Source organism: Heterocephalus glaber, unplaced genomic scaffold (genome assembly GCF_053883595.1).
Source record: "Heterocephalus glaber isolate CG9 unplaced genomic scaffold, H.glaber_assembly_v1.0 deba00001644, whole genome shotgun sequence".
Taxonomy (NCBI): Eukaryota; Metazoa; Chordata; class Mammalia; order Rodentia; family Bathyergidae; genus Heterocephalus; species Heterocephalus glaber.
This window is the reverse complement of record NW_028258397.1, coordinates 68,528-85,598: the sequence shown is the minus strand read 5'-3', so window position 1 is coordinate 85,598 and position 17,071 is coordinate 68,528. Positions and strand designations below refer to the sequence as shown.

Below are 17,071 nucleotides of genomic sequence, written 5' to 3'. Positions count from 1 at the left end.
GAATTTATAATCCTCCTGCTTCAGCCTCCCAGAGTTGAGGGATTCCAGGTGTTTGCCACTGTGCTGTGTCACTTAAGGTTGCTTGTCATTGGATGTTAGTCTCCTTGGATAATCCAGATGATCTCATTTTGAGATCCATGATCTGTAAAGATTCTTTCCCAAATCAGGTCGCAGTCACTGGTGCTGCAATGCAGCACCACCTCTTTGAAGAGTTCTCTGTTCACCCACTACAGGAGTGAACGATTTCAAAAGAACGGGGTTCTCCTGAGCTAGGCAGGAAAGGGCTGAGAAGAGATCAGCTCAGTGCCGACCTGGATAGGCGGAGCCAGTGAAATGGTGATAACGGTCTTCCTTTAAGTGGTTAAAGTAGGGACAAATTGAGATAGTCCAAAGCTGTGGTATAAAAGTGCACAATAAGAATGATTGCCCACCTTCTCCCTCGATAAATCCATCAAAGAACTGTCTCCAGCCAGGTGTGGTGGTGACGCCTGTAATTCCAGCGCTTGGGGCGGCTGAGGCAGGAGGATTGCCACGAGGTGGAGGCCAGCCTAGACTACATAGGGAGACCATATCTCAACAAACAAACAACCCACCCCCCCAACCGTCACTACTTGGAGATTTCCCCTTGGGGTTAGTTCAACAGGAAGCTTTGTAGGACCTGCACAGCTTGGGGCACCTAGAAGGACTACTTGGTTGAGTGATCAGCACCTTCCCAAGAGGGACACTGCTGTTTTGTTTTCTGGTACCAGGGATCGAACCCAGATCCTTGAGCTTGTGAGGCAGGCGCGGCGCCACTGAGCTAAATCCCCGGCTAGGGACACTGCTGTAAGATTAGTTCACCCTCGTTGTCCCTCCTCTGGCATTGTTTATTCTGGGGTGACGGGATGGGTGAGAAAGCGTTCCCAGGTCCAACATGGCGCCGTCCTGCTCCTTGTACGGGTCCCATAGATGGCGATTTCCACACGGAGAGCAGACATGTTTATACCACGTGATCCGATCCTAAGGGCGAGGTGGCCGGAACTGTGAGGCGAGATTGAGGCGGGGCTCTGGCCCCGCCCCCTAGCGTCGAGCGTCTCGTGACGGACTCTTCCGCTCGGGGCGGCGGCGGTGGCGGAAGTGGGAGCGGGGCCTGAGCCTTGGCCATAAAGCCCGAGGCGGTGGCAACAGCGGCGGTGTTGGAGGCTGGGAGAGCGTTGCGGGACCTGCGGGAACCAGAACTTGGTCTTCCCTTCCCGTGCCCCTCGTCGTCTCCTTCTCAGCGGGAGCCCTTGAGACACGTCCGGCCCGGAGTCCCCAGCCTGCGGTCGCGGTAAGCAGCCGGTTTGGCCCCATCCCCCTCTCTACCCCTCGGTCGCCGGGGCCTCGCGTCCAACCGTGTCCTCGGCCGGCGCGCGGTTCGGCTCGCATCCCGTGGGGGAAGATCCGTGTTGCTCAGGCCTCAGGACCGGGCCTGACCGCGCCCCTCGGGAGAGGTCAGAGGTTGCCGGGCGTGACCTCCGCCGGGTTGCGGACCCCAGGCTGCGGATCTTGGGCGCCTTGTTTACGGGTGGTGTCGAGATCCGGGCCGGGAAGGTGTCCTGCCTCGGGCGCCCTGGCTATTTGGGGTGTTGGCGCCGTCCTCACCCGCCGCGGTGTCACGGATCGCGGGCGCGGGGTTCAGGCGCCCAGGGCTGAGGCTTAGTCCCATCAGTGTCCCTTGTGAACAGTTGGATCCTGTTAATGCCAGAGGGCCCTTGGTGATCACTGAGTCCTGGCAGTGAGTCGGGACCTGTGGGCTGGACTCGCCCCAGACACTTGTGTCCCTGCGAGGCTCCCCAGTCCCCGCGAGAGAGGGAACCTTTGTCACCACATGGATGGCGAATCCCGAGAGAAGTTTCCAAAGTTAATAGCGGAAGATGGTGGTGGTTCGTAGAGCTGTGTTTGTATTTTGGCCGCCTTGGGGACCATTGGCTGGGTACCTAAGGGTTCGTGGAAGTGAGAATATTGAGAAAAATAGTTACAAAGTATTTGTTTCAGTATTTGTTGTATGCTGGGTAGCGCAGCACGACTTTTACACGTTATTATGTTTAGTTCTGTGACCAATCTGAAGTACCATAGTTGTGCCCTCTTAGAGTGGAGAACTTGAAGAACCAGGGGCTGAGCCTTTTGTTCAAGGTCAGGTCGCTGATCAGGTACAGAGCAGAGATTCAAGCCCAGGGATTCCGACTCCAGGGCACTGTACCCAGCCTTTGGGTTGAACTTTTTTCAGCTGCCCCTAAAGCTTTGGATTTTTTTCCACCTGGTTTCTGTCCATCACCCCCACCATCCACCTCTTTTCTTTCTAGTGATGACATTTGAGAGCCGGTCTGTTTTAGTTCTTTCTTTTTTTTTTTTTGCCTTTAAATGATTTAAAATTTTATTTTGATATAAATTTCTGATTTTAAAAACACTTCCATGTTCTGTCTTAAAGTCACATTTATTTGCAGTTGGGTCTTATAAGTCATGATATTGTAGTGTAGTGCCACTACATGAGAGGTTCTTGAATTCTGGCAGAGGACTTGAGGTTTTGAAAGATCTCGCTATCTAAATTGTTTCTCAGTTGAGTTAGCTCTGGCAAACCTGCCATGTGAACCTTCCAGTCAGAAACAGTTGATGGGTTGCCTGCTGTTCGTTCTTCCCTATTGAACGTACTGCAGCTTTGGATTCCAAAAGAACAGGCTCTTGTCTCCTCCTTGTGACTTAAGCAGCTGATTAACTGCATGACTTCTCATCCTTGATTAATAAGTCTCCTGTTAGTGTGTTCCTCTCTTCAAACTTGGGTTTTGTTCAGACTTGACTCTACAACTGGAAAGGGAGCTATGAGTGCTTGTGAAGCTAGTGCTTTCAAACCTGTTATGTTCTAGCTTATCCGGGTTTGTTTCTTTATTTCACTACACTTTGCTTCCCAGCCTGGTTCATGTCAGGAACAAGTTCTATAGCCTCACTTGTTTGCATTTGGAAGAGTGTAATGATGAGCACCTTTGCATTCATTCATGAAATGATTTGAGGCTCTACCGTGCATGTGTCTGGATTGCTGGGTATTGACTCAGGGAGGTCGGCATGGTTCCTGTCCTCAAGGAATTGTAAAATGGTGAGTGATCATGGCCAGGCACGCTGTTGTGGAATAACTTGGCAACAGAACTTGAGGCATTTCTTTTTTTTTGTTGTTTTGTTTTGTTTTGTTTTTTTGTTTGGTACTGGGGATCAAACTCCGGGTCTTTCCGCTTGCAGGGCAGGCGACAGAACCACTGAGCTAAATCCCCGGCCCCTTGAGACATTTCTATAGGTGAATTGGTAAAATAGTCTGGCTAACTGGGAAATTTTGTTCATGTTAAGAGCATTTGTATGGTGTGCTGCTGAAAGACAGCAGAAGATATTACCGTTTCTGATTTTCTGATGATCGTGTCTTTTTTTTCCCCTTTTGGCTTTTTGAGACCGGGTCTCACTATGTAGTTTAGGCTGGTGTTGAACTCACTATGTAGCCCAGGCCAGCCTTGAACTTGGAGTGATCCTCGATGCTTAGCCTCCCAAGGGCTGTGATTACAGGTGTGCGCCACCACAATTGGCTGATTTTGTCTTTTTGTTTGTTTATTTGTTGGGACAGGGTTTCACTATGTAGTTCAGGCTGGCCTTGAACTTACTTTGGTTTTTTGTTTGTTTTTTTTTGTACTGGGACTGAACTCAACTTGAACTTACTTTGTATTTGTAGCCCAACTTGCTGTGATCCTCCTGCCTGAGCCACCCAAGTGCTAGGATTACAGGCATGCACCACCATGGCTGGCTGATTTCGTCTTTTGAAGAGTAACCTTTAGCAAACTTCTGTTTTTGCTCTAGTGGCATTTTTGTTCATTCAAGGGGGAATCTGTCACTGTCATTACACTGCACTGCAATGTCTTGGAGCAGAGACATTTTGCATGCTGCGTTTTTTCTTCAGCTGGCACCTGCCAGTCATGGTATCAGTACCATCCTCAGAGAAACCCAATGCCACCTTGTCTCCAGGCCCTTTGGGTCCCTTCTTCAAAGCAAGATTTGAGTTTTACATTTGTATTAGAGCTGCATGGAGTAAACAAACAGGGTGCAGTTAGGAGAAGGCACTCTAAAAATAGTTCTATTAATATCACCCTCAGGTAATTGCTAGCAGCCACTTGGGCAGATTTCTTTTCTTTCTCTTTTTTTTTTTTCTTTTGTGCTAACTGCATCTCATAATCAGAGCCCCTAAATTCTATGATTAAAGAGTTGTGCCTTCAAGTGTGGCTTTGAATCAGCCTTCTGAGTCTGACTCCACCAAGTGAAGTGCAAAGTTTTGGTTATTTGTTTAGCTTTTTAATCAGTCTTCAAAAAGATCTGCACTGTTAACATTTTGGTTTTTTGTTTGTTTGTTTTTTGTTACCAGGAATCGAACTCGGGACCTTGTGCTTGCAAGGCAGGTGCCAGAACCACTGAGCTAAATCCCTGGCCCAATAGAACATTTTTAATTTGAAGCAGGGTTTTGCTAAATTGCCCAGGATGACCTCAAACTTGTAATCCTCCTGCCTCAGTTTCCCAGGTAGCTGGGATTATGGGTGTGCTCCCTCCACCATGCCCTCTGGCATTAACCTTTCAGTGCACAGATGGAGCAAATCCAGACCTCAGGAGTGGCAGTTGTCTTATGTACACTGATCCTCTCTGGGATTTTACATAAATATTTTTCCTGTGATAAATGGTCCAAGTGTCCATCTATATAAATTAGCATTCGAGGCTGAGATGGATTTGCCCCATACTGGCTGGGAGCAGTGGGCAGGGTTTTCCTGGGGAAGTAGGTGGAGGGTAAACAGTGTCCCTAAGGGGTCTGAAGTTGTCCACATGGACTGCTCTCCTGCTTCCTGGCTGCTGCTGACTCTGTGCCATCCGAGGCTGTGCTGGTGTTCTTGGGGATCCTTTCCTTTGTGTCATCACACACCTGCCTGTGCATGTCAACTAATAGGTCTATGCTCCCCGACTGCAGTTGCTGCAGGAACATTTTGCAGGGTGTTATGTCTTTAGTTACTGGCTCTCACATCTTCCCTGGATTTTTTTTCCCTTTCATATATATATATGGCATTAATGGCTGGGACATAGTTTGCATTTATGTTTTACAATTTAAATTTTCTAAGCCTCTTAAGGGTGGCTGGGACAGTGGTCTGTGAGTGAAAGGTAAAGGTGATCTGATAGGTGAAGTCAGAACAGCCTTCTTAGGAGTCTCTGTGACTGGTTTCAGTGTTCATATTGTGATTCCCAAAACAAATTTAAGAATAGCTACTTGGAAATGTCTCCTTTTGCTGGGGCGGGCGGGCGGGGGGGGGGGGGGGAGCCTGGGAGTAGTTGGTTCAGCAGTGACAGCAGCCCAGGCAGGTGGGCGGCTCATTTGCTGGAAAGACACCTTGCCAGGGCTTTCTGTTTAGGTGACGTCACTACTGCTAGCGCCCAGCCTGCCTCATTCTGTTGTCCCTTTCCCTGTTGTCTCAGCCTGGGACTGGCTGCTACTATTGGCACAGAGCAGGTCTGAGGACGAGGAAGTGGGTCCTGGGAATTGTGTAGGTTTGCAGCCACTAGAGGGGCTGGTGTGGATACTGGAGGGTCTCCTCCCTGTCCCTGGGTGCTACTGTCTCGCTTGAGAATTACTGCATAGGGCAGACACTTCCCTCACTGTTTTCCTCTTTATGTGTCATTGTAATTGTTTAAAAGTTGATTTCCATTTAAAGGTTTGAAATTGAGCATGCATAATGACAAAGCTATTGTGAATGAATCATTAAGAACCCCAGCAGAGACTTTATGAAAAATTATTCTCTTGTATATCTGCTATTTGGTCAGTCCACAAGCAGTTCTCCACACACCACGTGCCTGGGGACCCTAAAGAAACTTGGGGTCATCAGCACAGCCCCGGGTAGAGAACCGCTCTTATGTCCTTGGACCTGTGCCACTCAGGGGATGGTTGTTATGCTGTTGTAGGAACTTGGTTACACAACATTTTCCTGTAGATGCTTTTTTCTTTTTTTTTTTTTGTTAACTGCTTATTTTTTCCTTTGAATATATACTTTAATACATCTTTCCTTTAATTAAATTGAGTGCCCCTCTCCCCAGGAGTGTGAGCATTGGACTGTGGAGGAGTCAGGCAGTGTTGGATCTTTTGACCTCTCCTTTGATCCCTGCCACTTCTTTTTTTTATTTTTTATTTTTTTATTTTTGGTACCAGGGATCAAACTCGGGACCTTGCGCTTGCAAGGCAAGCAACGGAACCACTGAGCTAAATCCCTGGCCCTGATCCCTGCCACTTCTAACAGACACCTGGTGATGGTGACAGAAAGCCAGGGAGCATGCAGCTAGCAGTATTTTTCAGATTATTATTATTAATTAATTAATTAATTTTTTTAGACCGGGTTTCAGTGTGTAGTTCAGGCTGGTCCTGAATTCACTATGTGGCCCAGGCTGGCCTTGAACTCAAGGGGATCCTTCTGCTTCAGCCTCAGTGCTAAGATTACAGGGATGGGCCACCATGCCCTGTGTTTTTCAGATGTTTAATCTCAATAGGTAAAGAACCAAGGATCAGAGTGAGGATTATTTGCCATGGTAACACTAGGTAAATAAAAAGTGTTGCCCTTATTTTAAGGTTCATTCTCTTTCTTTCTCTTTTGTGATACCAGGGTTTGAACCCAGGACCTTTGAACTGAGTTAGATCCCCAGCCTTTTTTTCTTTGTTTTTAATTTTTTTTTTTTTGTTACCGGGGATCAAACTCGGGACCTTGTGCTTGCGAGGCAGGTGCCAGAACCACTGACCTAAATCCCAGGCCCCTCTTTATTTTTAATTTTAACTTTTTGTATTTTTGAGACAAGGTCTCACTGTGTCACCTAGGCTGGCTTCACACTTCTCATTCTCCTTCCTCAGCCTCCCAAGTGCTGAGATTGCAGGTGTGTGCTGGGCCCAGGTTGTCATTTCTATATTTCAGTAAACATGCATCTATATAGAAAAGTGCACAAATAAAGGAACAACTTAGAAAAATTTTTTTTGTTGTTTTTTGAGACAGGGGCCTCCGTATGTGGTCTAGGCTGGCCTTGAACTCACTGTGTAGCCTAGGCTGGCCTCTAGCTCGTGGCAATCCTCCTACCTCAGCCTCCAGAGTGCTGGAATTACAGGTTTGCACCACCATGCCCAGCTATCAGTTCTTTTTGCTATGGTGGGACTTGAACCCAGCACTTCACGCATGCTAGGGAAGCATTCTACCACTGAGCTACACCCCCTGAAAAATTTTCATAAACCTAGAAACCCCTTTGTGTCTCCTTTAAGCCATTAACATCTATTGCCCTGGCTAATGTGCTGATTTCACACACTAGACTAACTTTGGTTGATCTGGACTTTATATAAATAAAACCATATACTATGTATTTTTCTTTAATTGGTTTCTTAAGGTCATTTGTGAAACTTTGTGTTCTTACTTGTGGTTTTAATTCCTCTTTTGTTACTCTTTAGTATTCCAGGATTGGCTAGATCATAATGTATTCAGAATTAAATAGGCTGAATTTTAGGGTGTGTATTGGCCAGCTTTCCTGTTGCAAGGACAGAATGCCTGACATACCCAGCGTGAAGAAGGAAATGGTGTGTTTGGCTCATGGTTTCAGAGGGTTCAGTGCTGGCTAGCTCCATGGCAGGAAGGTCCTGGCAGAAGGTATGGGGAGCCCAGCTGCCTGCTTCATGGTGGCCAGGACGCAGAGCAAAGGTGAGAGCCCCAGCCAGCAAGAGATAGGCCCTCCAGAGAGGAAGAAAATAAAAACAAGAAGGAGTACACCCTCCCAAGGCACACCCTAGAGACCCTCCTCCATCTGAGCCCACTACTGAGCACAGCACTGTACCCTCCAGTCCCCTCTCCTGGAGCCTTTCATTCCAGTCAGAGTGACAGCTGAGAGGACTGGCACAGGGCATGTGTGTCTTAGCAAGTTAAGGTTTATGGGTGGCTTACACAGCAGAAGTTAATTTTTTTTTTTTTTTTGGTACCAGGGATCAAACCTTGCGCTTGCCAGGCAGGTGGTGGCACCATTGAGCTAAATCCCCAACCCAGAAGTTTTAATTTTTTTTCACAATTCCGGAGGCTGTAAGTATGGAGGTCAGGCTCCTGGAGAGACCAGTTTCTTCTGAAGTCTCCTTGGCTGTAGATGCTAGCTCTTTAGCTGGTCTCCTTCCATGCCAGTGTCCCGACCTCATTCTCTTCTGGGGACTCACACTGAGTAAGGGCCCACCCTGAGGACCTCCTTTTAAGGCCATGTCTGCAAGTAGTCACATGTGAGTTGTGTGGGTTGTAACTATCTTTGGCTTCTCTGAATAGGGACAGTTTCAACTGTTGCACTAGTTTACACTCTTGCTAGCAGTGCATGCGAGCTTTGAGTCCACATCCTTGCTAACACTTCCTTTCTTGTTCATTTCCACCACTCTGGTAGGAGCCTGTCTCTTTACAGCCCCAGGTGCAGCCTGTTTCTTTTCTTGTAATAGAGGGAAAACTTGAGGGGCTGAGCGAGAAAGTAACCTTGAGCAAGGTGTGTCATGGTTTGAGGACACCTTGTGATGCTGTTTCAATGTGTTGGGAGGAGGAACACAGAGCTCTAGAGCGGGCTCAGTCGGTGAGGGAGCAGGGAACCCTCCACGCTGGCCCTGTGGGGTACTTAGCTTTACCATCTGTAAATCCAGCCAAGTAGACACTGCTTTCATTTGCCTTCTTAGTTTATGATTTGAGTCTTTAAAATACTGGGTTCCCTGGCCGGGGGGTTAGCTCAGTGGTTTCGCTGCCTGCTGCGCAAGCACAAGGACCGGAGTTCAATCCCCAGTACCCCCCCCCCCCCAAAATACTGGGTTCCCTTGTACATATACTAGAAATGAATCTATTTTGCCTGTTTGTGTATTCTACCACTAGCTTGTTTGTTTAAGTACTGGGGACTTTTCACTAAACTACATCCCCAGCCCTTTTTTTATTTTGAAACAATTTCACTGTTTCCCCTAGTCAAAATTAGAGATTCTCCTGCCTCAGCCTCCCAGAGTACTGGGATTACAGACAGCACCACCATACTGCTTGATCTTGAGCTTTGAACATAGGCTTCAGACCTTAGTTTGAGTGAGAGAATTATCAGATGACTTTGCCCCATCCCATCTCCGAGCCCCAGGAGGGCAGGGATGAATCACTGTTCTGTAAAAGATCTGGAAGTGTTACTCGCTAAACTGGTTTTATACAGTTTTACAGTTCTGGCTTTGCACAGTAGGTTGCTGCTTGTAGCGCATGCAGCCAATGGCTAATATTTATGGCTCTCAGGAATGATAAACTATGTGTTCTGTGCTCATTTGACAGATTTTTATTGTCTACTACAGAAAACGCTGCTGGCAGCTGTGGGGAATATAAAATAAGAGCCCTAGAGGTTCGGGAATTATTGTGAAAACAGGGCAGATGAGAGGCATAAAAATAGCTCAACGAAAATGCCAGTGTTGTTTGATACTGGGGTGGGTAGGGAGGGGCCAAGGGGGATGGGAGATGGGGAGAAAGGATGCAGGGACCACAGTGTCTCTGATTTGGGAACATCATAGTACCGGGACCAGACCAGTGAGGACCACAGACGCTTGCTTCCGTGCCCTGTCGCAGGGTTTCTGTTTAACAGTAACGCTTTTGTTGGAAATGCTGTACTGTGGCCTCTGCGGTCCTGCTGAAAGGTGATCCCTTTCTTCTGGAAGAGATGACCTGACACAATTCAGAGATGAGTGAGTGGGACCGCGGCTGAGGAGCTGGTGATGTGCTTAGACCTTGCCCTGACAGCAGGTCAGCAGCAGGAGCTGCTGAGGTGGGGGAGGAAGAGAGCAGCCGCTCTGGCCTTCCTCCTTCACCCGCCAGCCCATTGTGGGCTCTGTGGCGCTACAGGCAGGGTGTTTACCGGGAATCCTGCCCTGTTGGGCATCTAGGGCAAAGGCTTTGAGCTGCTGCAGTGACTGATGCCTTATGTAACCATCTGTGCTACCACCTCTCTGCTCTCCCGTCTGTCAAGGCACATCCTCCATTTCTTACTGAAGACTCCTAACTCTTGGCTTAGTGTTTGGGTTTAGAAAACTGAGGACAGGCCTGGGGACGCATCTCTGTGGTGGAGCGCTTGCCTGGCATGCAGGAGGCCCTGGGTTCCATCCTTAGCACAGAGGGAAGGAAAAGGCTAGGACGGTATGCAGCATCATATTTTCATACTCTAGGGGCTGTTCTAGGTGGCAGAGCCCTCCAAACAAGAACTGCTTCCCAGGGAGTTGGTTTCTTTGTGAAAGCCACCTTTGTTTTTTGTGGGAATGTGACACTGGAGTGTGTATGTTAAATAGAGTAACAGAGACAGTTCTGACCTGTCAGACAGTGCTGTGTTGAACAAGCCCTGCCTGCTCCTTGAGCTCAGTGTCTCCCTGTTTAGGCTTCACAGGTTCCAACTCAGCAGTGTGTGGTGGGTCTCCTTTTCTTGTAGATGAAGAAAATGATTTCGAGGACATGCTGTGCTGGTGTTATGGTGCCAGTATGCAGTTGGGCTGAGACTGCTCCTGGGTCCGAGTTGGTGGGTGTAGCTCTCATGATGGCAAGAAGAATAGCGTCGTTCGCAGATGCATGGCCTTTTAGGTGACAGTGGCATGTGAGTTTTTCAAAGAGATGCTGGGACTCGTGTGTGTGTTTCTGTGAAGCAAAGTTTTGGAGTGGTGAGTTTCCCAGCAGTATCCATGGTCCAGCCCACCTTCTTCTCTAGTGACAACCCGAGTGGTCGGGACAACACTGGCCTTTCTTGTTTATGCTGGTGTCCAGCATGGGCTCCCTGGAGGCTCTGTCTGCACTGTCCTTACTCCTTACTGCAGAAGGAGCCGCTGCCATGTGGAACATAGCTGGCATCTTGGCAGAGAGAAAAAGAACTGCTGGAGGCTCTCGGTCTTACAGTTTAGCTGGTCCAGCCGAGAAGTGACACATCCCTTCTGCTGGCCACCCATTGGCTGCAAGCACTCACACCACGATAGGAGTCCAGAACTGGGCCCCACTGTGCACCCCAGGCCCAGGCCCAGAGCCGGGACTATTTGGGAAACAGCACCAGCAGCAGACTTGGCTTATTCTAACTGTTGGGGGAAAGAATCCCTGGCTTGTAGATTTCCTATTCCAATCATTGGGTGATGTAATTGCTAAGAAGAGCTTACCTCTGCATGCAGAGTTGGCTTCACTTTTTCTCACCTTCCTATCCTAAGAAATCTGTTTCCTTTAAGTGGTCAGTTTCACAGTTCCCATGCCTTGAAATATCCTTTACACAAAGTAGGTATGAAGAAGTAATCTGGGCCAGGCCTCCTGCGTTAGCAGCCTTGGAATCCATCCCAAGGACAGTTGCTGCTCCCCACCCCCAGTGGCCCGGAGCAGAACACCTCTCCCTTTGTGTGCAGCACCCCCAAGCTTCCTGTGGAGCATGGCCTGCCCCAGGTAGTCCCAAGTACAGGGTACCTTTTAGGCCCCTGCCTCTGACTTCAGAACCCTACCTGTGTTTTCCATTGCCCTGGCCTCAGGCTCTGCACAAACTGCCTCCACCTTGGCCCTTTTTTGACACAGACCTCAGGTTGCCCTGGTTGCTTTGCTTACCTTTTCCCTTCCATACTTTTTCTCTCCTGTCCTTGGTCTGGGGCTTCTGTTTGTCTCTGTCCCCGCTGTAGTACTCTGCCTGTTGGCACCCTGCCGGACTCAGCTTCTCCTGACCAATTCATGCCAGTCTTGTCTTTCCCTAAACCCTTGTGACTTGTGACAGATCACATTGTGACTGGGTGTCATCTGTGTGTCTTACAGCCCACAGGTTGATTGATCTTTTTTCCCCCAAAGGTTCTGAGCCATTTGACTCATGTCACTGAGCCACCCATGTGGCCTTTGGTAGGGACAAACACATCTGTTGTGATTTCTCGCTGAATGAAAAAAGCAGTGTCCATGAATTCTTCACATTGTCTGAGCTCAGCAGCAAGGTCTGGAGCTATGGGATTGTCAGAGCTTCAAGGAGGGCTGCAGAATGGTTCTCAAGGGCATTACTGAGATTCTGCCTCCCCTTGTAAAAAAGGAGGCATTAGCCAGCCTTAGAGCCTTGTGAATGTTGAAACTCTCTGGCTCTTGGTCATAGGCTCTGGCTTTCATAGTAACCTAACAGGCAGGGTGACACCTCAGAAATTTAAGGATCCTAGAATCACCTGCATGAAGCTTTGCATGCATTTTGTATGAGAGGGGAGGATGACCTAGGTTTTTCTGGCCCTTAGGTTTTTCTTTTAAAAAGTGGGCCATGGGCCTGTTTCTAAATTACAGTAGCACAATAGAAGTCTTTTTTTTTTTTCTTTTGAGATGGTCTCACGATGTAGTCTAGGTTGGCCTTGAACTCATGGCAAGTCTCCTGCCTCAGCCTCCCGTGTGCTGGAATTAACAGACTGCACCACTATGTCCGGCTAGAACTTTTTTTTTTGGTATGGGAGATCAAACTCGGGTCCTTGCACTTTCGGGGCAGGCAGCGGAACTCCTGAACTAAATCCCTGGCCCTAGAAGTCTTTTTAAAGGGGCAGTAGTTTTTCCTATTATTCCTTCTGGATAACTTGGTGACTACTATTCAGAACTTATTTTTTTATAAAATGTAAATGGGCCAGGAATGGTAAGGTAGGCCTCTAATCCCAGTACTCGGGAGGCTTAGTGTGAAGGCCCTGGGTTCAGTCCCCATTATCTGGGTTCTTTTTTTTTCCCGGTACTGGGGATCGCACTCAGGACCTTGCCCTTGCAAGACAAGCTCGGCACCACTGAGCTAAATCCTTGGCCCAGAAGAAAGGTAAATTACCCTGGGTAATTTAGCAATTTAGTGGGACCAAGATAGTGATTTCAGATAAAAAATTTTTAAAGGGCTGGGAATATAGCTTAGTGCAAATTTCTGGGTGCCATCCCCAGTACCGTTACCAGGTTTTGGGGTACTGGAGTCTCCTTTTGGAGGTGGTTTCTAAGTTCTTTGTGTCTGAGCAAAGAATTGGTTAAGACAAGCACAAACAGTAGCAAAGTATTATTAGAGGTAGGAAAAGAAGCAGGCTCTACAGAGTTTAGGCCAAGTAAAAAAGTAGGACAAGAGGTGCACCATACAGCATGAGAGTAGGCCACCATGCAAGAGAGAACACAGGTGCCTGTTCTTTTCGTATCACCTGCTCCCCAGGCTGAGGTCAGGTCTAGGCCATCCTGTCAGAAAGCTAGCTGCTCGAGTTCTCACCAGAAGTCTACATGTAGGACTTTGGGAACTGTTCTGTGCATATGTCCTGGGATTTTGTAATTAACAGGTCATGCCTGCTACCCCAGCCAGCTTTGCCACACCCCAGTCTCCTGTCTCAATACCGCAAAAATAGATACTAGTTTCTTTGATAGTTTTCTTTTAGATTAATGTTCAAGAATATATATTAGTGGTTCCCCCTTCCCCCAGTGTGTGTTTGCTTGCAGTACTGGAGATTGACCCCAGGGCCCTTGCACTGAGCTACGTGTCCTGCTCTTGTTTTTTTGGTACTGGGGATTGAACTCAGGACCTTCTGCTTTCGAGGTACAGAGGAACCACAACTAAATCTCCAGCCCTTCATTTTGTTTTTTGAGGCAGAGTCTCAGTATAGTTTAGAATGGCCTGGAACTCACAGCCATCCACCTGCCTCGCCCCCTTGAATCACAGGTATGTGCCACCACTCCTAGTTAGGTCCTGTTGTTTGTTTATTTATTATTAAGCCGTTATTTTGAGATAGAGTTTTCCTTAGTTGCCCATGCCCAGCTAGAATTTGGGATCCTCCAGCCTCTCCTTCCTGGAGTGCTAGGATTATGGGTGTGAGCCACCACTCCCAGTTGTTTACATTTTTTTGTGGATTGGCTCTTGTTCTCTAAAGCCTGAGAGTACCCCTTCCATTTATAAACTGTTTCTTGTATTTTAAATTTTTGAGACTGAGTCTTGCAGAGTAGCCCAGACTGATCTTGAAATTTGCTCCTGCCTCAGCCTCCTGAGAGCTGGGATTATAGGTGAGTTGTTTCCACACCTGACTATACTGTAGTCACCACACCTGACTGTAAGCTTTTCATATGGCAAGAATTTTTGATCCTGTTTTGCAAACATTGTTCCTGGTCTGTTTCTCTCTTGTCCCATCTGTCAATTAGTTTTGTTTTCTGGGTTTTGTTTTATTGCTTCCTCATCTCCAGGACAACGAATTCTTCCAGGACTTAGCCCAGTTGGAGCTCCTCTGTATGACATCAGGATCTTTTTCTAGATGCATCACTGCCCCAGTATTTTATTCTGTTACCCTTTCACTGACTCTAGATTATTTTATCACAATAATTTCCCACCACGTGCATCTTTTTTCAGCTCTTATGCTTCATGCCTGGTCTTTGGGCCTGTTTCATTGCCTTACTTCTGCTTCCTGATATATTTAGAAGCAAAGCCATTTTTTATTTTTTTATTGTTTATTGGTACATTTTAGGTATACAATACAATTAAATTCGTCATTGGGATCTTGTACCTTTACATGATGTATCTTCGTTCTTATTTTTTCCCCATTTCCCTGTGCTCCCTCCACCCCCTCTACCCCCTCCACCCTTCCCTATTTGTTTTTTGGTACCGGGGATTGAACTCGGGACCTTGTGCTTGCAGAGGCAGGCTGTGGAACCACTGAGCTAAATCCCCAGCCTCACTCTTCCCTATTTACAAAGACTTTGTTTTCATTTTTTTCCTTTTCTCTTATTTTTTTCTTTTCCCTTTTCTTTCCTCTACTCCTCCCACTTCCCCTACTCCTTTAGACCTTTTCTTGCTATTTCACAGTATCAATTATACATTTTGATCTTTATTTACACTTTCAGTTTTTCACACCAGAGAAACTATTTGGTATTTACACATGTGTGTCCTATTTGTCTCACTTAAGAGTATGGCCTCAATGTGCATCCACTTGGCTATTAATGTCTCTAGTTTCTGTTCTCCACTGCTCTAAATCCCCGGCCCTTTTTTCTTTGTTTTTTTGAGACAGGGTCTCACTGTGTAGCCCAGGCTGGCCTCAAGCTCCTGGCGATCCTCCTGCTCCAGTCTCCCCAGTCCTGGGATTGCAGGGTGTGCCACCACGCCGGGTCTGCATGTTTGCTTCTGATGAAAGTGGTGGTTGTCTTCTCCCTGTCCTGGCCCCTGGTCATTTTGGCTGGCGGACTCAGTCACCAAGGAAATTAGCTGCGCCCCGTTGTTCTCAGCCTGCTTGCGCAGACCGAGTTTGGGGTTGCTCGCCTCTCGTAGAGTTAGATTCCAGGTTCTTCCCTCTCGAACAAAGAATTGGATGAAATGAGCAAAAAGCAGTGGCACAGTTTATTCTTTTTTTTTGGTACTGGGGATCAAACTCGGGACCTTGTTCTTGTGAGACAGGCGCTGGAACCACTGAGCTAAATCCCCGGCCCCGTTCTTGAAAGTAAAAGTAAAGAATGAGCTTAGACTGAGTTAATAGGAAAAGGGGAACAGAGCAAAGATAAAAGTACACACTGTGTCTGGGAAACACAGCGTGGGCTATCATGGAAAGTTATGATAACACTGCTCCTCACGGCTGGCTGCCCGCCTGCCTGCTTGCATTCCTGTGCCTGCCTGCCTGCCTGCCTGCCTGCCTTCCTTCTTTCCTTTAGTACGGGGGATCGAACTCAGGACCATGCGCATGCAAGGCAGTTGGTGGCACCACTGAACTAAATCCCTAGCCCTGCTGCCTTTCTTTTTGCTGTAGTAGTGCCAGTCTTTTTCATCCTATATTCCTAAGCCCAGAGGAGGGAATAGGTTCAAAAGGACCCGGGAAAGCCAGTGTTAGGTTTAAGCTTCCAGGCATTCGCTGCTTTGCTTTCTCTGGCTTTTTTGTTTGATTTGAGCATACATATCCACTCAACCTACAGAATAGATGGGCATAAAGATATATCCCAGGCTTTGCATATGTTAAAAATGTTCCTTTACTGCTTTGCTGTTAATTTTAATATATTTGAGAGTTAATTTTTCACGGATGAATAAACCACTGGGCCAGTTTGTAATTTCAGAGCTTTGTCTTTTTTTGTACTGAGGATAGAACTCAGGAACTTGCGCTTTCGGGCCAGGCGGCAGCACCACTGAGCTAAATCCCCGGCCCTCAAGTCCTTCCCTTATGACATCTCTTGAAGGTGTAGCTAATCACTTCTGCAAGCTGTTCTACCACCCCTGTGTACACGCTGTCGCCACCAAATGGCTCTGTTCGTGGCTTGCAGTTCAGGGCGCCTGTGGCATCCTCTGAAGTTGGAGCACAGCCACTCACTGTCTCTGTGGAGTGTGGAGCCACCTTTCTGCTGGCATGTTAAAGTGTCCCCTCCTGAGGCTGTTGGGTGGCCCCCGCCCCGGACAGGTGCTGTACCCACACGGTTACTAGCAACCTCACCAGTACAGACAGTGCTTGGCCCTGGCTGAGAAATGGGTTGTTTTTTTCAGCTTCGAGGGCTGCACAGGATCAGCCAGGTTCTGCCTCGGATCAAGGGGAGGAGGGTGTGAAGCCTTCAGGAAAATGCCCTTCAGTGCTCTGTGACAGTGCTGTGCCCACTGGTGAGGCTGTCTGCCCTATAGGAACTTTTCTGAGTGGCTATTGGACATTGAAGAGCCACCTACTAAAGAGGATGAGGACAAGGTGCCCAGCTTCCCAGAGTGCTGGGATTACTGGCGTGCACCAGCTAAAAGTTAAAATTTGATAGCAAGCCTTTGGATAGTTTTTCATTTTATGTGTGAATAACGGTATTTGGTAGGCCCAGTTGTACAAAAGGAAATCTTGAAAATAAGTCTTTGGCCCATCTCAGTCTGTGCTAGTAAGAGACAGTGTGGAGCGCTGTAGGATTCCTGTGTTTTGACATACAAAAACAACAGTTGTTTATAGGTTAAGAAACACAAAGGGAGCATGGCTTGGTTGGTCTCCGTCTCACATTTAACAAGGTGTGTATACATTACTGTGGGCGTGGTGGCACACACCTGTGGTCCCAGCTCCTCCGGAGGGTGAGAAGAATGATTG

The 17,071-nt window shown here is 47.6% G+C and overlaps 1 protein-coding gene across 1 annotated transcript in view; it reads left to right on the top strand.

Moving 5' to 3' along the window:
- The first annotated feature begins 1,088 nt into the window (after window positions 1-1,088).
- Window positions 1,089-17,071, top strand: part of Rab7a (RAB7A, member RAS oncogene family) — a 59,122-nt gene continuing 43,139 nt past the window's right edge. Inside the window, exon 1 of the mRNA XM_087196923.1 lies at window positions 1,089-1,309. The gene's annotated coding sequence lies outside the window, so the exon portion shown is untranslated. The remainder of the gene's footprint in view (window positions 1,310-17,071) is intronic.